Source organism: Bison bison, unplaced genomic scaffold (genome assembly GCF_000754665.1).
Source record: "Bison bison bison isolate TAMUID 2011002044 unplaced genomic scaffold, Bison_UMD1.0 scf7180017864479, whole genome shotgun sequence".
NCBI lineage: Eukaryota > Metazoa > Chordata > Mammalia > Artiodactyla > Bovidae > Bison > Bison bison.
The window spans coordinates 5856161-5879493 of NW_011495039.1; positions in this window are offsets into that span (position 1 = coordinate 5856161).

Consider the following 23333-nt stretch of genomic DNA (forward strand, 5'->3'; position numbering starts at 1 on the left):
GCCCCCGCTCACGGCGCGTGTAGCCTCCCTGCCCACACTGCTCAGGCTCTAGGTTGTTCCGCCGGGAACAATCCGAGGCTGGGCCTGGGTTGCATGCACCTCCCAGGTCCAAGCCGCTCAGGTTCAGGCACTCAGGTAGTCCTCAGAGGCGCAGACTCAGTTGGGGCTGCGTTTTGTGCTCTTCCCAGGTCCGAGCAGCTCAGGTGATGAGGTGTTTGGCGAGCGCCAATGCTGCGACTTATCGCCTCCCCGCCACTTGGTTATCTGGGTGTAAAACCGGCGCACCTTCTCAGGCAGATGTTGACCGTCCAGACCCCCAAAAAGTTTTAGTTAGCAAAGAAGCCAGTTTTATAGATAATGTCTCTCTGGGGCTGCGATTGCCCCCTTCCGGCTCTGGCTGCCTGTCACCGGAGGGGGAAGGTTTGCAGCCGGCTACCTCTGTTTAGTCCTTTGTTCCGTGCGCGGGCTGGCGGTGTCTTAGGTTAGGGCTGGCTTTTCGCATGGTAGATTTTCTTCTTTTGTATTTCTTGACTATATAATCCCTTTAACATTTGTTGCAATGCTGGTTTGGTGGTACTGAATTCTCAACTTTTGCTTGTCTGAAAAGCTTTTTATTTCTCCATCAATTTTGAATGAGATCCTTGCCAGGTACAGTAATCTCCTTGGTAGATTTTTCCATTTCAGTACTTTAAATATATCCTGCTATTCCTTTCTGGCCTGCAGAGTTTCTGCTGAAAGATCAGATGTTAAATGTATGGGGTTCCCATGTATGTTACTTATTGTTTTTCCCTTGCTGCTTTTAATATTCTTTAGTGTCTTTAGTCTTGGTTAGTTTGATTAGTATGTGTCTGGGCGTGTTTCTCCCTGGGTTTATCCTGTATGGGACTCTCTGTGCCTCTTGCACTTGATTCACTATTTCTTTTTCCATGTTAGGAAAATTTTCAACTATAATCTCTTAAAAATTTTTTTCATTCCCTTTTTCTCTTCTTCTGGGATCCCTATAATTCGAATGTTGCTGTGTTTGATATTATCTCAGAGGTCTCTGAAACTATCCTCAGCTCTTTTCATTCTTTTATTCTGCTCTTCAGAAGTTTTTTTCCACCATTTTATCTTCCAGCTCACTGAATCATTCTTCTGCTTAAGATATTTTGATTCCTTCTAGAGTATTTTTGATTTAAGTAATTGTGTTGTTTGTCTCTGTATGTTTATTCTCTAATTCTTCTAGGTGTTTGTTAATTCATTCTTGCATTTTCTCCATTTTGTTTTCAAGGTTTTTGATCATTTTACTATCATTATTCTAAATTTTTTTTTTCAGGTCGTTTGCCTATTTCCTCCTCATTTATCTGGACTTCTGTGTTTCTAGTTTGTTTCTTCATTTGTGTAGTATTTCTCTGCCTTTTCATTATTATTTTTTAACCTGTTGTGTTTGAGGTCTCCTTTTCCCAGGCTTCAAGGTTGAGTTCTTTCTTCTTTTTGGTTTCTGCCCTCTTAAGGTTGTTCTAGTGGTACGTAAGCTTCATATAGGGTGAGATTTGTGCTGAGTTTTTGTTCATTTGTTTGTATTTCATCTGATTTGCAAGGCTGAGTGAGGTGGTAATCCTGTCTGTTGATGACTGGGTTTGTATTTTCATTTTGTTTGTTGTTTAAATGAGGCATTCTGCACAGGGTGCTACTGGTGGTTGGGTGATGCCAAGGTTGTATTCAATTGGTTTACTTTGTGTGAGTTCTCACTATTTGATACTCCCTTGGACTGCAAGGAGATCCATCCAGTCCATTCTGAAGGAGATCAGCCCTGGGATTTCTTTGGAAGGAATGATGCTAAAGCTGAAACTCCAGTACTTTGGCCACCTCATGCAGAGAGTTGACTCATTGGAAAAGACCCTGATGCTGGGAGGGATTGGGGGCAGGAGGAGAAGGGAACGACAGAGGATGAGATGGCTGGATGGCATCACCAACTCGATGGACATGAGTTTGAGTGAACTCCGGGAGTTGGTGATGGACAGGGAGGCCTGGCGTGCTGCAATTCATGGGGTCACAAAGAGTCAGACATGACTGAGCGACTGAACGAAACTGAACTGAGGGTTAGTTCTCTGGTAGTCTAGGGTCTTGGAGTCAGTACTTCCACTCCCAAGGCTCAGGGCTTGATCTCTGGTCAGGAACAAAGATTCCACAAGTACTTTTTTATGGTATTTAAGTGAGATTAAAATAAATACCCCAAAATGAGAAACCAAAGATGAACCCCAGACAAATGGCAGTTACAAAATCAGGCAAATAATAATTAAAATAATGGAATACACACACACACACACACACACACACATATATATATATACACCCATAAGCAAAGTCAAAACAGTCCAAGAAAAATAAAGTACAGTAGATTGACCTGGCAAATAAAGGAAATAAAAAATTATATTTACCATTTAAGAACAAAACTAACTTAAGCACAAACTGGAAAACAAAACTAAAGTAAGGTACTACATGGAGAATAAAGCAATGAAAACTACAAATATGTTGAGCAGAAAGGAAAGAAAGAATAGATATGCAAAGTTAAACAGAGGTAGATGAGGAAGATTTATATACATTAAAGATTAACTGCAAGGGGAAAAGAACAGTAGGAAAATCAAACGAATAAATGTAGAAAAAATAGGTTTTAAAAATTTAAAAATTAAAATTATAAAAAAGAGAAAAGAAAAAAAAAGGAAGAAGAAAGAGAAAAGGGGGAAGAAAAGGAAAACTCCACAGAACTGGAAAAGCCCAATGTAGAGGCAGAGTTTTATAGTAAAAATAAAAAGGGTGACTGAATATATGCATATACATATACACCCATAAGCAAAATCAAAACAGTTCAACAAAAGTAAAGTATAGTAGATTGACCCAGAGAACAAAGGAATACAAAAATTATATTTATCAGTTAAAAACAGAACTAACTAAAGCACAAACTGGAAAACAAAACTAAAGCAAGGTGCCAATGGGGCATAAAAAAATGAAAATAAAACTCACACCAGTCAGAATGGCTGCGATCCAAAAGTCTACAAATAATAAAGGTTGGAGAGGGTGTGGAGAAAAGGGAACCCTCTTACACTGTTGGTGGGAATGCAAACTAGTACAGCCACTATGGAGAACAGTGTGGAGATTCCTTAAAAAACTGGAAATAGAACTGCCTTATGATCCAGCAATCCCACTGCTGGGCATACACACCAAGGAAACCAGAAGGGAAAGAGACACGTGTACCCCAGTGTTCATTGCAGCACTGTTTATAATAGCCAGGACATGGAAGCAACCTAGATGTCCATCAGCAGATGAATGGATAAGAAAGCTATGGTACATATACACAATGGAGTATTACTCAGCCATTAAAAAGAATTCATTTAAATCAGTTCTAATGAGGTGGATGAAACTGGAGCCTATTATACAGAGTGAAGTAAGCCAGAAGGAAAAACACCAATACAGTATACTAACGCATATATATGGAATTTAGAAAGATGATAACAATAACCCTGTGTACGAGACAGCAAAAGAGACACTGATGTATGGAACAGTCTTATGGACTCTGTGGGAGAGGGAGAGGGTGGGGAGATTTGGGAGAATGGCATTGAAACATGTAAAATATCATGTATGAAACGAGATGCCAGTCCAGGTTCGATGCACGATACTGGATGCTTGGGGCTGGTGCACTGGGACACCCAGAGGGATGGTATGGGGAGGGAGGAGGGAGGAGGGTTCAGGATGGGGAGCACATGTATACCTGTGATGGATTCATTTTGATATTTGGCAAAACTAATACAATTTGTAAAGTTTAAAAATAAAATTTAAAAAAAAAGAATATATTTCACATTTTTATTCCAAAAAATATTAAAATTTCAGCTCTAAGAGAAATAATTTGTAATCTAGAAACATAAAATTTTAATTACAATGAATTAAAGCTACTTTATTTTTGGAAACATAAAAAAAAAGAAAATAAAACTAATAAATATGTTGAGAGCAGAGGAATGAAAGAATAGATATGCAAAGTTAAATAGAGTTACATAAAGAAGATTTATATACATTAAAAATTAACTGCAAGGGGAAATGAGCAGTGGGAAAAGCAAACAAAGGAATAAATGTAGAAAAAATAATAATAGGTTTAAAAATTAAAGTTAAAAAAATAGAAAAAAAATAAAAGATCTCCACAGAACTGCAAAAGCCCAACTAGAAGCAGAGGTTTATAACAACAATAAAAAATGTGACTGAGAAAGAAAAAAAGTTTCAAAGCTTAATTAGATTTCATAGTGCCAATAAAATTGACAACTACAACAGAGAGGGGCAAAATAAGAAAAAATAAAATCCAAAGAATCTACTTAACAAGTCAAAACATAAGCATAATAAATGTTTTTCTTGAGTCACTGCTTTTAGAGTCCTTTCTCTTGCTGGGAATCACAGTCCACCTTATCTCCCTAGGATGCCCTCCAACACTGTGCTGATCTCTGGATCTGTGCTGATGTGAGGTCAGCTCAGATCCTAATCTGGTCCTACTCCTGTGTGTTCTTGCCTCCCATGTCCACAGCAATCAGAACTAGTGTGTTTTCTTTTGTGGGAGCTCACAATGTCCTTTTCTATATTCCATAGACACAGAGTCTGCCTAGTTGATTGTGTGGATTTCATCTGCAGCTTGTACAGCTGGTGGGAGGGTTTTGGGTCTTCTTCCTTAGCCACACTGCCCCTGGGTTTCAAGTGTGGTTTTATTTCCACCTATGCATGTGGGTCTTCCACTGGGGTTTGCTCCAGGAGCAATCCCTTCCCTGGAGGACTTGGGTTTGACCCAGTGAGGGCCAGGTGTAGAAGTGGTGCAGCTGCTTGAGTCACAGGGGTTCTGGCAGCACCGGTTACTCAGGGGAGTTGACAGCTAGGGCAGCAAGAAATATACTGCTCTAAAGGGTATGACAACCAGTATTGCCCAGTATGCTCAGTATTCTCTCCTGGAGAACCCCCCATGACAGAGAGGCTTGGCAGTCCACAGTCTACAGGGTCACAAAGAGCTGGATACAACCAAAGGAACCCTGAACACATAGACGCAAGACTTTGCCTGTGGCAGCTCGACCCCAGTGAGAGTTGTGTGTGAAGGTGGCACAGCTGCTTGGCTTGCAGAATCCCTGGCGGTGCCGAGTGTGCAGGGACAGAGACTGTCTCTGCTGCAGCAGTCATGGCCCCATCGAGTCTTTTTTCAAGCCTTTGGTAGCTGGCAATCAGAAGGCCTCTTTGACCAGTCTTTGTCCCTAGCTCTGCCCATTCAGACACATAAAGGGGCCTCCCCTGGCTGGGGTCCTACTCTGTAGACCCGCACATCAGGCATTTGATGTGCCAGTCTCTCTATTGTTCAGCTGCCAATACTGATGTGTTGAGAGAGAGAGGCTATGGTGATGGCTCCACCCACTACACTTGACTCAGCAGTATCACCTTGCTTCCATGGTTGCCCAGCTTTCCTCCACAGGAATTTCTCACCAAAATCTCCTACCTCACATCCCTTGAATCCGTCTCTCCACAGTCAACAGCAGCCCACGCCCTGGGATTGTTCCACAATTCCTGAACTCCAGCTCCCAGCTGTTGCCCCTTCCAGAAGACCCGTGTTTCTGCCTGGCATATGTATGGCTGTGGCAAGGACTGTCTGATTCTCTTTCCATTTAGGCTGCCAGAGATCAGCTGTTTCACTCTCAGCCTTAAATGTTTCTCCTCGGACTGAGACAATTGCCCTGCTGTAGGGACTGGACCCCTGCTTCAGTTCCCCGACCTGCTGAGGACAGGTCCAGTGCTATTAACACTCCTGTTTTCCCACTAGTTTCTTCATCCTACCAGGTTTTGCATGGTTTTATATATTCTTTTCCACTTTGCAGGTATTCCTGTCTGTTCTTAGCTGGTGTTCCGCCTGCCGTTCTGTGTCTGAAGGTATATTCCTGATGTATCCATGAAGAAGTGTACTCCACGTCCACCTATTCCTTCATCATCTTATTCTGTCCTTGATATACTATTCTTCTAGTTTTATAATATATGTTTTCTGAAAAGTTTGATTCTGTTAATTTGCCATTTTGTGTTGTGGTTCTTTTTCTTTATAAAACATTTTGACATATTACAGGATTAATAAATACACCTCAGGGAAATAGAGAAAAATATGAAGAAAATATATACAATTTCCTTATAATCTGACCACTAGGAAATAACCACTGCCAACGCCTTATTTTCCGAGTCTTGGCTTTATGCAATTTTCCATAATTGAGTCAACATTGTATATTCAATTTAGTGTCCAACTTTTTACTTCAATACCATATCATGAGCATTTTAAACATTATTAAGTATTCTTTCCACATCACTCTGTCTTCTTCCTACAACCCTCACAGGAAATTAAACTTTACTTAGGGAAAATACATGCAGAATAATAAAGAGTAGCATATGAAATTTTGTAAGGTAGGTGTTGGAAAATATGACTAAGTTTCGGTTCAGTTCAGTCGCTCAGCCGTGTCCAACTCTTTGCGACCCCATGGATCACAGCACACCAGGCCTCCCTATTCATCACCAGTTCCCACAGTTTACTCAAAATCATGTCCATTGAGTCCGTGATGCCATCCAACCATCTCATCCTCTGTCGTCCCCTTCTCAGCTTGCCTTCAATCTTTCCCAGCATCAGGGGCTTTTCAAATGAGTCAGCTCTTTGCATCAGGTGATCAAAGTATTGGAGTTTCAGCTTCAACATCAGTCCTTCCAATGAACACCCAGGACTGATCTCCTTTAGGATGGACTGGTTGGATCTCCTTGTAGTCCTAGGGACTCTCAAAAGCCTTCTCAAACACCACAGTTCAAAAGCATCAATTCTTCGGCGCTCAGCTTTCTTTAGAGTCAAACTTTCACATCTATATATGACTACTGGAAAAACCATACCCTTGACTAGACGGACCTTTGTTGGCAAAGTAATGTCACTGATTTTTAATATGGTGTCTAGGTTGGTCATAACTTTCCTTCCAAGGAGTAAGTATTTTTTAATTTCATGGCTGCAATCACCATCTGCAGTGATTTTGGAGCCCAGAAAGATAAGTCTGACACTGTTTCCACTGTTTCCCCATCTATTTCCCATGAAGTGATGGGACCAGATGCCATGATCTTAGTTTTCTGAATGTTGAGCTTTAAGCCAACTTTTTAACTCTCCTCTCTCACTTTCATCAAGAAGCTCTTTAGTTCTTCTTTACTTTTTGCCATAAGGGCGGTGTTATCTGCATATATGAGGTTATTGATATTTCTCTCAGCAATCTTGATTCCAGCTTCTGCTTCCTCCACCCTGGCATTTCTCATGATGTACTCTGCATATAAATTAAATAAGCAGGGTGACAATATACAGCCTTGACATACTCCTTTTCCTATTTGGAACCAGTCTGTTATTCCATGTCCAGTTCTAACTGTTGCTTCCTGACCTGCATATAGGTTTCTCAAGAGGCAGGTCAGGTGGTCTGGTATTCCCATCTCGTTCAGAATTTTCCACAGTTTATTGTGATCCACACAGTCAAAGCCTTTGGCATAGTCAATAAAGCAGAAATAGATGTTTTTCTGGAACTCTCTTGCTTTTTCCATGATCCAGTGGATGTTGGCAATTTGATCTCTGGTTCCTCTGCCTTTTCTAAAACCAGCTTGAACATCTGGAATTTCGTGGTTCACGTATTGCTGAAGCCTGGCTTGGAGAATTTTGAGCATTATTTTACTAGTGTGTGAGATGAGTGCAATTGTGTGGTAGTTTGAGCATTCTTTGGCATTGCCTTTCTTTGGGATTGGAATGAAAACTGACCTTTTCCAATCCTGTGGCCACTGCTGAGTTTTCCAAATTTGCTGGCATATTGAGTGCAGCACTTTCACAGCATCATCTTTCAGGATTTGAAATAGCTCAACTGGAATTCCATCACCTCCACTAGCTTTGTTCGTAGTGATGCTTCCTAAGGCCCACTTGACTTCACATTCCAGGATGCCTGACTCTAGGTGAGTGATCACACCGTCGTGATTATCTGGGTCGTGAATATCTTTTTTGTACAGTTCTTTTGTGTATTCTTGCCACCTCTTAATATCTTGTGCTTCTGTTAGGTCCATACCATTTCTGTCCATTATTAAACCCTTCTTTGTATGAAATGTTCCCTTGGTATCTCTAATTTTCTTGAAGAGATCTCTAGTCTTTCCCATTCTATTGTTTTCCTCTATTTCTTTGCACTGATCACTGAGGAAGGCTTTCTTATCTCTCCTTGCTATTCTTTGGAACTCTGCATTCAAATGGGTATATCTTTCCTTTTCTTCTTTGCTTTTCACTTTTCTTTTTACAGCTATTTGTAAGGCCTCCTCAGACAGCCATTTTGCTTTTTTGCATTTTTTTTTTTTGGGGGGATGGTCTTGATCCCTGTCTCCTGTACAATATCATGAACCTCCATCCATAGTTCATCAGGCACTTTATCAGATCTAGTCCCTTAAATCTATTTCTCACTTCCACTGTATAATCATAAGGAATTTGATTTAGGTCATACCTGAATGTCTAATAGTTTTCCCTACTTTCTTCAATTTAAGTCTGAATTTGGCAATAAGGAGTTCAGTCAGCTGAGCCGTAGTCAGCTCTCGGTCTTGTTTTTGCTGACTGTATAGAGCTTCTCCATGTTTGGCTGCAAAGAATATAATCAATCTGATTTCGGTGTTGGCCATCTGACTAAGTTTACGCAGGTGTGACTCAAGGTCACTGACAGCTAGGTCATCAGGAAAGAGCTGTGGAGATGAAAGGTAAGTTGCACCTTGAGGAGGTGGCAGGCCTATGAGACAGTGAGCAGGGCTGTGTCAGGGTCATCAAGGACCAGGCAAGGTTTCAGTGAAGGGAGCAGTGTGCTTAGTTCGCATTCAAATAAATGAGAGGGGCCAAATTTCAGGTGTCCTTTCCAAGCTGGGAAATGAGCTGCTGCTCTCTGTAGAACTGAAATGTGTTTGGAATTTCAAAAAAGTTAGTGGTTTGCGGGAGAAAGGCTGACTAAACTGCAAAATCCTATTTTATGATAACATACAAAAAATAAACACTTATACGCAACTGCCATTCCCACAAAAGAAAGAGAATGCTGTGTTGTGATTAGAAATCATATAATGGCACATATATTTCCCAGTGCCATGCTATGACCAGTATATGGGACAGGTATTACTATTATTACCACTATTATTATCAAAACTTCTTTCACAATTAATAAACTAAGTCTAGATAATGAGCCCTTTGCCTGTGATCACTACTTGCTTCACAAGTCACAGGCAAGGAATTTAAGCCCAGACCCTCCACTCTCATGCTTGTTCTGTGTCTAAACCATGTACCTCTGTCCTGGCTACACATTAAACTCAAAAGTAGAAGTCAGTCTGAAAGAGCAAAACAAATATCATATATTAATACAGAAATGTGGAATCTAGAAAAATGGTATAGATGATCTCACTTGCAAAGCAGAGATAGATACAAAGACATAGAGAACAAATGTACAGATATCAAGCAGGGAGGGTGGGATGAATTGAGATATTGGGATTGACATACATACATTATTGATACCACGTGTGAAATAGATAACTAATGAGAACCTACTGTATAGCAAAGGGAACTCCACTCAATGCTCTGTGATGCCGCAAATAGGAAAGGAATCCAAAAAAGAGGAGACCGATGTAAACATCTAGCTCATTCACTTTGCTGTACAACAGAAACTAACACAGCATTGTAAAGCAACTCTACTCCAATAACATTTTTTAAAAACTCAAATGTGGAGCTTTCAAAGCACTGAACACCCACTTCCACACCTCTTTCCTCCGAATTTCTGATTTAATTAATCCGAAATGAGACTTAATTGCTTGCGGTTTTGAATGCTCCCCCAGTAATTTTTTTTTCTAGGTGAGATATTTTTATTATTATTATTATTTTTACTTTATAATATTGTATTGGTTTTGCCATACATCAACATGAATCCGCCACGGGTGTACACGTGTTCCCCATCCTGAACCCCCCTCCCACCTCCCTCCCCATACCATCCCTCTGGGTCATCCCAGTGCACCAGCCCCAAGCATCCTGTATCCTGCATCGAACCTGGACTGGCGATTCGTTTCTTATATGATATTATACATGTTTTAATGCCATTCTCCCAAATCATCCCCACCCCCCACAGAGTCCAAAAGACTGTTCTATACATCTGTGTCTCTTTTGCTGTCTCGTACACCGGGTTATTGTTACCATCTTTCTAAATTCCATATATATGTGTTAGTATACTGTAATGATGTTTTTCTTTCTGGCTTACTTCACTCTGTATAATAGGCTCCAGTTTCATCCACCTCATTAGAACTGATTTAAATGAATTCTTTTTAATGGCTGAGTAATACTCCATTGTGTATATGTACCACAGCTTTCTTATCCATTCATCTGCTGATGGGCATCTAGGTTGCTTCCATGTCCTGGCTATTATAAACAGTGCTGCGATGAACATTGGGGTACACGTGTCTCTTTCAATTCTGGTTTCCTCTGTGTGTATGCCCAGCAGTGGGATTGCTGGGTCATAAGGCAGTTCTATTCCCAGTTTTTTAAGGAATCTCCACACTGTTCTCCATAGTGGCTGTACTAGTTTGCATTCCCACCAACAGTGTAAGAGGGTTCCCTTTTCTCCACACCCTCTCCAGCATTTATTGCTTATAGACTTCTGGATCGCAGCCATTCTGACTGGCATGAAATGGTACCTCACTGTGGTTTTGATTTGCATTTCTCTGATAATGAGTGATGTTGAGCATCTTTTCATGTGTTTGTTAGCCATCTGTATGTCTTCTTTGGAGAAATGTCTAGTTCTTTGGCCCATTTTTTGACTGGAGTTTATTTTTCTGGAGTTGAGCTGTAGGAGTTGCTTGTATATTTTTGAGATTAGTTGTTTGTCAGTTGCTTCATTTGCTATTATTTTCTCCCATTCTGAAGGCTGTCCTTTCCCCAGAAATTCTTTATGCAAAGCCACATGTGAGAACGGCTGCTATAAACAACACTGCTTCACCAGCATGAAAGGCCCCTGCTCCTCAGATGATTACAGAAAGCATCGTGGCACTTTCTCCAAAGACTTACCTAGTTTTAAATTCTTAATTTTTTGAACACGTTAAATTTCTCAAATTTATTTTCAAGAAACATGTACATATGATACGTTTTCCAGTCTTTCACATATGAGAATGCCTTTTTTACACAAGAATAATAATTTAGGTAAATGTGGACACTGGGGGACCAATTTTGGCTCAAATTTTATAGACATTTCTCCACACTCTCTACTGACATTTACATTTGTAGAAGGCAAGTGTTAAGCAAACTTTTTTTCCCTTTTTAATCTAGATTTTTTTTGTTATTCTTGAAATTTGCAGGGTTCTCTGTCCATTCCTGCTATTCTTCATCTCATTTTTTTCTTTTTCTTCATCTCATTTTCGACTTATGAGTTCTGAGAGCATCTCATATTTAAACTCTGAAACTATGTTTTACATTGTTAAATCCTTCATTGACTCCGTAACAGTTTCAATACTCCTACTATACTTAACTATAAATTCTTAAAATTTCTGAGTTTTCTAAGTGGTGCAGCAGTCAAGAATCCATCTGCCAATGTAGCAGATGCAGGTTTGATCCCTAGGTCAGGAAGATCCTCTGAATTAGGAAATGGCAACCCACTCCAGTATTCTTGCCTGCAAAAGGCCATGGACAAAGGATCCTGGCAGGCTATGTCCGCAGGGTCACAAAGAGTTGAATGCAACTGAGCACAGCACGGTGGCAGCAGCAGCAAAGTCTCTTAATCTCACATACCTTGCTTGTCAATTCATCTGCATGACTTCTGCCTGTTGTTTCATAGAGTGCAAATGTAATATGTCAAACAGTATAAAAAATACTGAAGTTCTTTGGCTAGTAGTTACTTTCTCTGATATGCTTTCCCTTGTTTTGTTTATTCTTAATGAAACGAGCTCTGTCTAGACTCTGTCAATTGATGAGAATGTGGACTTCCTTTCATGACATTCATCATCTGTTAGAATCTAGCTATAAATCAGCTAGGAGACAGATCAGTGAATATACAGTCTAGCCCAGTTCTTAGGTTCTAAGTGGCAGTCTTCATTATTAGTGACTGTTATCTGTATTAGGTTGATTTGAAGTGTTATCCTTCCCAGGCTAAGTTGTTCTGAACAGATTCAATAAACGTAAATTTGTACATCGGTTAGCATTGTTACAAGGACTTCCTAGGTCTTTCCTCAACTTTCCACACTTTCATTTGTAACGTCTGTCTCTCTATGATGTAGTATGGTGACACTACTCTCTTTTCTCCCTTCCTCCAGATGCCAGATTAACCACAGCTAGGTTTGAATGTGAAACAGAACTGCAAATAATTTTTTAGTTTAAGTGTGTCACAAATACTTGTGGGATATACTCAAACTAAAAGATTATGTTGTTGTTCCCACTTATTGTATGGGACACAGTTACATTAAAACACTACGTGTAGTTTATGTGAAATTCAAATTTAACTGGGAATCTTGTATTTGTACTTATTAAATCTGGGAACTCTTCAAGTTCTTCCACACTCCTTCCAAGTTGTTTTTTTGGCCAGCATCCGTCTCTAACTTGCATTGGAGAAGCTGCATGAGTGGTAGTGTACTTCATAAAGCAGGATATCTGTGCAGGAGCATGAGACAGGTGCTCCATTTTCTTGCTCGTAGAGTTCTGAGGTTTTGTACCCAAAAGACAAATGGTTTGGGGATTTCTCTACTTTTCTTCCAGCTGGGCCACTTGCTCTGTTGCAAGGATTTGGCATTGGTGGGTCTCAAATGCATTTTTCAATCCAGTTCTGTTCATCTTGTGGGTAGATGTAAGAGCTCTCAGATTCTGAAAATTCAAATTTTGGGTGGCTTTTCTTAGTGTTCATATTTTTGTGTGAGAAATTAGGAAAGGCGCTTAGCCAGAAATTATTGGAAATCAGAGCCCTGGCCCTTTTCCGTGCATGTGTGTGTTTGCATGCTTGGACTACAACTTCTGAAGCATTTTCAGAGGCCCAAAACGAAGGTGGCAATTATTGTGGGCCTAATGAACCATGCCAGAGTGGAATCAACTGTGGTATCTAAATCTCCCTCTGCAGTGGCAACGCAGCCTTTTCTGGAAAATGCAAGCATGTTGCTGGATGCAAGATTCTGTTGCCTATGCCAGGTCGTGCTGGCATGAAATGTCCACACTTCTGTGCCTGTTGAGCACCCACAGACGCATGCTGAAGTCATTCTGGGCTGTTTGGCCGAGTGTTGTTTTGTCAAAGGTCTGCTCACCCCTTGCGTGTTTTATAGCCACCTGCAATACAGAGGCATTTTTAAAAAGAATTTCTTCTTCCTGCTTCTCTGGGGAAATGGTTCATCATGCCATCCCTCACATCACTTAAAACACACTTAGCAGAAGGGCCATCTGCCACTGGCTGCTTGGCAATCCTCAGAGCACAGGAAAACAGGCTGAGGAAGAGAAAACATCTTCAGAATTGGTCTTGACACTCTTAGTTCAACCAGTTTCCAGCGACCAGCTCTTCTTAAATAAGTCATGCATTTAGCTCAGTTCAAAGCCTGACAAAGGTTACAGATCTCACTTTTGTGTAAGTGCGCGATGCCTCATGCTGTGCTTCATCTTCCCAAACACAGGCCAACGCACCTGCTTTGGCTGTTTGATGTCTTCCAACTGATTTCCCATTCGTCTTGATTTATCTCATGATTTTTTCCTTATTGACTTGTCAAGGAGGTCTCGTCATTTATTTCATGAACGTTATCTTTTTATGACTGTGCTGATCGGTCAGCCAAACACAAATTTGGGGTTAATTATATTTATTTGGCCTTTGTAGAACAAGATGATAGCTTTTCGGGGTAAGGAATAACATCCTCCCTAAGATTCAGGGACAGACAAGAAACTCACGTGGAAAGAGTCCTTTCTTTCGCTGCTGTTTGTCAGAGGTGTTGAGATCAACTGGGCTGATACCACATGACCTATAACCCTGAAAGCTCTTATTTCAAACTTGCTGCAAGTGGATGGACTGTTTCAAGAAAGCAAACCCCTGGAGGAGAACCGGTAAACAAAAGGTGCTAATTTGAGATCCAGAAATAGAATAAAGACACTTCTGACTTAAGAGGTGAGTGTTCTCTGGTCCCAGAGCCAACTGAGTTTTGGTTTTTTTTTCTGCTCCTATACCAAAGGGGCTCAGTGGAAATACCATCTGCTGAGCAAGAGGTGAAGCTGGGAAAATCCTAGTGTTAGGTAGGAAGTTAGGCATGAGCAACAAGGGGTAGCCTAGTGGAAAGGGATGTAAGCTGATCTCTGAAGCCCATCCCAGACACATCCAGGAGAGATATGGGTGAGCTCACAGATAGGCTGCAAAAATAACCACAGAGATCTTTTCCAACTCCTGCAGGTGCGCCCTAGGCACACAGTGGATACAAACTAACCACAGGAGCTTCCGCAAGTAACCTTAGGCAGCTAGGAGCCCACTGCTGCTGCTGCTGCTGCTAAGTCGCTTCAGTCGTGTCCGACTCTGTGCGACCCCATAGACGGCAGCCCACCAGGCTTCCCCGTCCCTGGGATTCTCCAGGCAAGAATACTGGAGTGGGTTGCCATTTCCTTCTCCACTGTGTGAAAGTGAAAAGTGAAAGTGCATAAATACTCTCCACATATATACATCTGATAACAACAGACTGAATTATGGAAAGACATATACAACAGAGCTTGCTGTTACATAAGTTGCAACTGTCAATCGGCCTTGAGCATATGCCCACCTACATTCCCTTTCATTGACTGGTGGTGGATACAAGCCCTGTTTTGCATGGGGCACAACCATAAGGAAGGGATGGGAAGAATAAACAGAGGGAAGGCAAAAGGGATGAGGAGGACAACTACTCTGGGGTCAGCCTGCTCCCGTGTCTTGGGAGTATCTATCAAATAAAAGATCTGTCTGCTTGAGCTGAACTGAGCTGTAACTTGTCTATTGTTTTAAACCTCTTAGTCCATTGTTCCAAATTTTTGTCGAAAGGAGACAAGAACTGAGGAAGAAAAATAAACCAACCTGACACTGTTATGTATGCAGCTTGCCCCTGTTGTCTTTTCTTGATCAGTAAAATGAAATCAATAAATATTTCTTTGTTGAGGCAAAGACAAAGCTGCTGAAATAAATCTACCTCAAAATATAATGTCTGTGTGTGTGTGTGTGTGTGTGTGTGTGTTTAAAGGCAGTGACTTAGAGGTTTATGTCTCTCCTCCTTGTGGATCCATTTTAAGGTGAGCATTTCCACTCCTCTAATGCATTTAGGAACATGAATTCCTTCCATCCTGGAGGCCCTCTTCCACCTTTACGAGGGCACAGCTGGCTCTCAGCAAATCCAGCCAGCCTGCATGAAAAGAAGCAGGAAAAGAGCAAGTCCAGGACAAGCAATTTTTTATATATAAGTCACACACACAAAGGCTGTGTGCTCTTGGCCTTACCTTCTACTGATCACATGACTTGTTCTCGCCAGTAGGATGTGAGTGGAGGAGCAGGGGAAACTGACAAATGTGATCGTGAACAGGGAGGCCACGAGCCCAGGAAAAAGGGGAGAATGGGATTTTTGAGAGTGAATATCTATTAGATATGAGAAATACCAACATTAAAGTGAGAGGTAAAGATTAGAGAAGATCATGTTTTTAAAGTGCTGTTCTGTGCTCAGTTGCTCAGTCATGTCCGATTCTTTGCGACCCTATGGGCTATAGCCTGCCAGGCTTCTCTGTCCATGGAATTTTCCAGGCAAGGATACTGGAGTGAGTTGCCATTTCCTTCTCCAAGGGATCTTCCTGACCCTAGGATCAAACCTGCATCTCGTGTGTCTCTTGCATTGGCAGGTAGACAGACGCTTTACCACTGTACCACCTGGGAAGTCCAATATAGAGTATTACTAGGGGCTTAACACTCAAAAAATAAATTCCAATATCAGATCAGATCAGATCAGTCGCTCAGTCGTGTCCAACTCTTTGCGACCCTATGAATCGCAGCACCCCAGGCCTCCCTGTCCGTCACCAACTCCCGGAGTTCACTCAAACTCATATCCATCGAGTCAGTGGTGCCATCCAGCCATCTCATCCTCTGTCGTCCCCTTCTCCTCCTGCCCCCAATCCCTCCCAGCATCAGAGTCTTTTCCAATGAGTCAATTCTTCGCATGAGGTGGCCAAAGTACTGGAGTTTCAGCTTTAGCATCATTCCTTCCAAAGAAATCCCAGGGCTGATCTCCTTCAGAATGGACTGGTTGGATCTCCTCGCAGTCCAAGGGACTCTTAAGAGTCTTCTCCAACACCACAGTTCAAAAGCATCAATTCTTCAGCGCTCAGCCTTCTTCACAGTCCAGCTCTCACATCCATACATGACCACAGGAAAAACCATAGCCTTGACTAGATGAACCTTTGTTGGCAAAGTAATGTCTCTGCTTTTGAATATGCTATCTAGGTTGGTCATAACTTTCCTTCCAAGGAGTAAGCGTCTTTTACTTTCATGGCTGCAGTCACCATCTGCAGTGAGTATTACTAAGGGCTTAACACTCAAAGAATAAAGACTCTCTCTTACCATTATTTATGTTCTTCTTAAGGGATTGATAATTATTTGAAAAAGAGGAGGGGAAATGAGAAACATGATTCACAGTCCTAAATACAGACATAAGAGGAAAGGGGGAGAGATAGACCGAGTCTGGATATGTCTGAAATTTCAATAACTCTCATTCCCAAATGCCTTAGTTAATAATTGAATGTCACAGTGTAATTTGAGTATGGAATAATTCTCCTAAGATACGTCTCTAAAAACATGACAGGGATGAGGAGTCATTCCTTTTTGGTTATATGAACCATGACTTGGTCTTTTTGTTTCTAAGACAGTTCTTCGGAAATTATAAGTGATAGATATTTACTAGTTGATAATTTGCTGTTCAACTACATTCAGCCCTGAAAGTCCCAAGGTAATAAACTGAAGAGCAGATTAGATTCTGGCTGAGGCTTTGTCAGTTGAATGGTTCATGCACGAATTTCTGAGGGAGGCTTTGTCCAGATTACCATGACTTCTCTTTCTGTAACCTTGGAGCAGTCTAAGGGTTTGGATGATGTGTTCTGGATAAAGGATGTGAAATGTCTGAGTCGGACAAAACCCATTAAAAAATCTGTAAAGTATTATTGTGTGTGAAAGTCAGAAAAAATAAAAATTAGGGTAGTTGTTTGGCAAAAACAGAAAGTTCTGTGGGAAATAAAATCCACAAATGACTTCTATTTGAATAACTATGCTTAAAATTTTAAAAATCAACCCCATTTGTTGTAACTTAAAAAACTCTCAATGCTTATTTTAAGAACAAAACAAGACATACATATTACAGCTATAGGAAACATACCAAAAGTCACAGAGGCATTCTTTCTGGTTGATGTATAAATATAGAGATTATTTTTCTAGTGTTCTCTATCCTGAAGAAGAAAATTTAAAGGAGGAATTGAAGGCTGGAAAGATTTGATACAAGTAAGACTCAATTCAACCACGCTTTTAAATAAATCTTTGAACTACAAATATTCCAAAAGGTTTTTCATACTGTCTGTAATTAAAATAGCCCAGTAATCCCCCTTAGGTGTCTTGGGGAAGTAGGTACAATGTTGGTTGTTTTTTCAAGTATAAATCTGTACGGTCCCCAAGACAGTGCTGGGAACAGGATTGGAACCTGTAACACGTTCATTCAAGGGCCCAAAACTCATGAAATTCATTGTTCACAGGAACATAATGAGTGCAGAGGACTGACATTTCCTTGCCATTGTTTCTTTCTTTAGTGTTCCCTAGTGCCCCATAGTCTTCCAGGAAACAGCTCCCTGCTCTTTCCTCTTCATGAACATCAAAAGGCTTAGAAGCCATTTGTAGATCTGCAGTGTGTACACTGTGGAGGCTGAAATCAAATCACGTTTCAAGTCCTCAAGTAGGAATTCCGATAGGCAGGGCAGGACTACTCCAGGACATACAGGGGAAGAGCATGGTATTCATTTTCCATACCCAGAAAATTCTTATGTAACCAAATTCCAGTAAGAGATTTGTCTCTTAGATGTGACTCTATATTTCCAGAGCTTGTTGTCTTTATAGTTTATTCAAACACTTTCACACTATAGTTTGGGATCCTTGGCAATGAATTTTGAGTACAGATAACTGGAGAGGAGAGGGGCAGACCAGGAGAATGGAAATTTCCAGCTGTAAATGAAAAGGACTTACTCAGAAAGCCTTATTGTAAAATAATGTTGCTAAACACTCCTTACCTTAGCAATTGTTCTTACTCAAACCTTTTTTGCTCCTCTTCCATAAACTGTTAGCACAGGTAATTTTGGCCATACAAAGCTCAGTAGTAATATTGGCTCACAAGCATAGGATGTGTTATCTTATCTTATATACATAGCCATGATTTAATTTACCTATGATGAGGGTAAGAGCAATGGAGTAGAAGAGATACTAATAAACCTACAGCTTCATCCTACCTTTTCTGAGAAGCTTTGAAGACTTTAGGTGAACCGTGTTTAATTTTCTATTTCTCTTTGTCTGTAACTAAGCAGTACAGTGAAACAGAGGGAGAAACTATAACTGATATTTCATTATTAAAATAAGATAAATGTGTATTCCTGGTAATTATTTGTATGGAGCCCATGTAAACTGATATTTATGGGAGTTTTTTGGTCATAGGAATGTTTCATCTTAAAAATGAAATAAAATCTGGCTTCAAAAATCTCAATGTTTCCAGTCACCATAAGATGAGTAAACATATAATCTCTGTGACCCCACGGACTATAGATTGCCAGGCTCCTTTGTATGGAATTCTCCAGGCACAAATACCATTCTCGATGGAATCTCCCCATCCCAGGGATCAAAGCCAGGTCTCCCACATCGCAGGCAGATTCTTTACCATCTGAGCTACCGGGGAAGCTCAAACTCACTGTTTTCCAAAATATGCTTCATGAAACACCTGTTCTGAGACATTGTTAATAGGGATTACATAAAAACTAGCTAATTTAAACTTCTCAGATGTGCAAAGAGCCACTGTGAAAGTAGTAAAGCAAATGAAACATAAATCCAAGAAAGGGAGATATGGAAATAATAGTGGAACAAGAAACCAGTGAAATTAATACCTATCCAAAGAATTGTGGAACATTTTCAATAATTAGGCTGTGTAGCTTAATGCCTGAACTAAAGGATTCTTTGAAAAGATAGGTAGATTGGGACTTATTTCAGAACAGGGTGCAATTAATAGCCTCTGTCTAGAAAAAGAGATGCATACCCGAAATCCATGAGTATCTTTAAGTGTGAAAATAGTCTCATGGTACATCTTCCTTAAAAGAAAAATGAGACGAGGAACCTGGGGACCTCACCCAAATTAGGAGGGGAGAGGTTGCTGCCCAGTCACCAAGGAGTCTTCTACGCATTAGGAATATGAAAAATCATGCAGACTGACTTTGGAAAACTTGAAGTCATTTTATATATTATCTATAATGTAAAGATGGACAGGGAAGCCTGATGTGCTACAGTCCACAAGGTCTCAAAGAGTCAGACACAACTGAGTGACTGAACTAAACTGATAATCTAAAGGCTTATCTGTCCATTTTCATTTTTCTTTTTTGCTGTGAAAACTGTGTTTAAAAAATAAAGCCTGTTAATAAAAAAAAAAATCCCAGAAAAAAAAGTATGCTAAAATTTCAGATTGGATAATAGTGTATATAACTTTGAAAAGGCACACATTTGAAGCAACTGTTCTCAACCATCTTGTGAGTTGTTCACTTTCTAGACACAGGGTTATTACTCTTTAGAGTGGAAGAAATCATTTCTATTTCTTGGAAAATGCAAACTTGGATCGTAGAGCCAATGCTATGAATTTTCTAACCATCGGTCTCTTAAAGGCAACAATCACAGGGAAAAACAAGAACTGCATAGGTCCTCATCGTGGCAGCCTGAACAAAAGTCCTATCAAAACATATCATTCTTCTCTAGTCCCCAGGACAGCCCTATAGGAAATACACAAAACTTCTTTCTTTGGATGGTGATTATGCTTCCTTTTCTACATTGTTCTGTAGTTTGCAAACTGAGTTTGATGATTATTTATGTTTTTCTTTTGGAAAGGTGAAAATAATGCCTTACTTTTTACAATCAGAAACCATGAAATACTTACAGATGTATTTTGAAAAAAAATTTTTTCTAATAATTTTCTACCAAGGCAAAAAAAAAGAAAGGGACCAAAGGAAGTTTTACCCTAGACATGTTCAAAATGTAGAGCAAAGAAATTTAGCTAACTTATAGTCATAACTTTGACAAGATGGGGACCTAGGTATTGTTCAGACATGTTAAGACACCTTGAAAGATATGATATTTCAAAAAAAAAAACAACTTTTATTTGGTCTTTTAGTCAATGTCACCTAGGGTTTTATGCTTGACTGCCTCTTTCTACAGCTATGCTATTTAGTAGAAATTCTCCACGCAACAGTCTTATCAAAATCAGTTACCTCTAAATACTTACAGTGTTCTTCATTTCAAATACCTATTCTTTTTTTCTTTAAAAACATGTTCAAGGTCACAATGAGTGCCCCGAAATCCTTTCAGTATGTCGTGAGAAAAAAATGAACCTTTGTACAAGATGATGTGAAAACTCAGATTGCAATGTTGATGAATAGCCCCTCGTGATCTACAGCATGCCTGAGAAAAGAAACCAAACCATCACTTTCTCCTGGCAAGCACTTAACACAGAGCCAGCTTTACAAGTTTAACAGAAATAAATGTCAAAATAAGCACTTGTAAAGAAAATATATATCCTAAACCTTTTGAAGCTCCAACTCTCTGAAAGGTCTTGTCTGTCTCGCGAGATAACTGATGAAATAAGGACACACTCTATGGGGTGGGGTGGGGGAAAGGGGGACACATTTGGAGACCATGCCTCCAACTTTCAGATCTTGAAGGGATGTTTCTTTTCCATTTCTTCAGGAACCCTATCTCAGGCATGACCTCAGTTGTATATGCTTCCTTCCATTTGTTTGAAATGATGACTCCACACAAACCCCTATAAACTTCATTCAAAGGAAAAAAAAAAAATCTTTCTATGTGGCCAACCGTTTATCTATCCAGCCTAAGCCTACTCCTGGGTCTGCCTTGTCCTCCATCAATCTCACCAGACATTGATCCCCTATGCTACACCAAGCACTCTGCTACCTGGGTGCTCTGCCTGCAGTATGCACCCCCTAGGTGTCTGCACTGACATCTTAAACTCTTTCATTTAGTCCTCTTCCTCCGAGAGTACTGACCTTGGTTTCTAAGTCCTCAGAAGACTTTCTCTTCCTCGTCAAACTACACATACCTTCTAGGATAAGATAGAGGGGACGGAGAGCGGGGCATAGTAGAAAGAGTCTGAGCTCTGCATCAGAGACTTATCTTAGAGTCTGTCCTTAGACTTTGGCTCCTCTGTTCACTGGTTACATGACCTTAGATAAACTACTCACCCTCTCTTATCCTCAGTTTCTCACCTACTGTATTTGTGAGTTTGCCTACTTTACAGAGCTGTTAGAGGAATTCAATGGAATACAACCTAAATTGCCTTGAATAGTATCTAGAACATGTGTGTGTGTATGTATGTGTGTGTGTGTGTGTGCATGCACATGCTCAGTTGTATCTGACTCCTTGCAACCTCATGGACTGTAGCCTGCCAGGCTCTTCTGTCCATGGTATTTTTCAGGCAAGAGTACTGGAGTGGGTTGCTGTTTCCTCCTCCAGGGGATCTTCCCAACTAGGGGACTGAATCCATGTCTCCTGAGGCTCCTGCACTTGCACGTGAATTCTTAACCACTGAGCCACCAGCTTGAATACCTTGAACACGGGAAGCAATAAATGGTAGTAATTCTAGGGTCTAAGAAAGAGTTTCCATATCATGTGTTATAGACATATTCAGAACGGTCAAGTGAATTTTTCATGCTCTCTTGTAGGCACGTGAATTAGGTAGCAAGCCTGCTCTTAATGTATTATAATAAAGAAAAAATAAATGAAGTACAGTCTAGACAGTGAGTGTTTCTCCTCGTTTTTATAAGCTTCTTTGGAGAAAGCCCCTTTTTGCTCCTCTTTCGGTGTATAAATTAATAGCGTTTTTATCTCATCTTCATCCTTTTCCTTTTGTTTGGTCTCTGCCTTTTGTTAAACTGAGAAATACCAATAAATTCAGATTAGCCATAACTGAATCATGGTTTTCCTTCCTTTGGCCCTTTCCTTCCTCTCCATCTTCTTGTAATTTAAACTTTCCACATCCAAGAGTGAGAAATGTGAGTTCCCCATTTTTCCACAGCTTCAATAAGCAGGCTGGAAAATGTTGTAATGGGTTGCTTGAATCAATGAATTTTAATGGCTTGCCACATCCTCTTGAAGATTTTCACATTTAGCTCTTTCTCCTCTGTCTTCACCATCTCAGTCCCAATTCAACTGATAATGAATTAAGTCTGCAGGAGCAATATTGAAAAAGCTGTTTCTTAGTCTGCATGCCGGCATGCTAAGCTGCTTCAGTCACCTCTGACTCTTTTGCAGCTGCAAGGACTGTAGTCCACCAGACTCCTCTGTCCAAGGGATGTTCCAGGCAAGAACACTGGAGTGGGTTGCCATCTCCTTCAGGGGATCTTCCCAATCCAGGGATAGAAGCTGCGTCTCCTGCATTAGCAGGCACATTCTTCACCACTAGTGCCACCGGGGAAGCCCTACTTCTTAGTTTACATGGTAGCAATTGTGTGCTAAAATTAATTTTATAAAATCATTTTTGCACAGTTCTCTCTCATTTCCCTTTGTTTTGAAATAAAAGTTCCTAAGATATTTCTCTCTCTATTCCTAAAGATGTGACAAGGAATCCAGAGTAAACTCTTACCTTACCTGTAAATTCCAATAGGTATGCCATTTTTTCCCCCTATATTTTAATCTTACTCAAAGGCTTTTCTAGAAAAGTTGTACTTTGGACATGTTACGTTTTTGCCAAAGTGTCCAGGCTGTGTTTGCCTCGTGTCAGAAATATGACATGCGAGTTTTCCTTTATCTGTGAGAAAAAGCTGACCTTTTGTGCTTGTTCTACTTCCTGGTGAGTCATCCCTCTCTCTCAGGTTTGTCTCCTCACTCAGAGCCAACAACTTCTCTCATTTCACTGATTCGGCACCTGCCTCTTCTTATCCGGGCTCTTCTTCAAACCCATTATACCAGCTCCATCCCTGAGCCAGTGACTTCTCTGTGTGACCAGTTACTTGTCAAAGCCTCCATTTTTACATATGAAAAAACGAA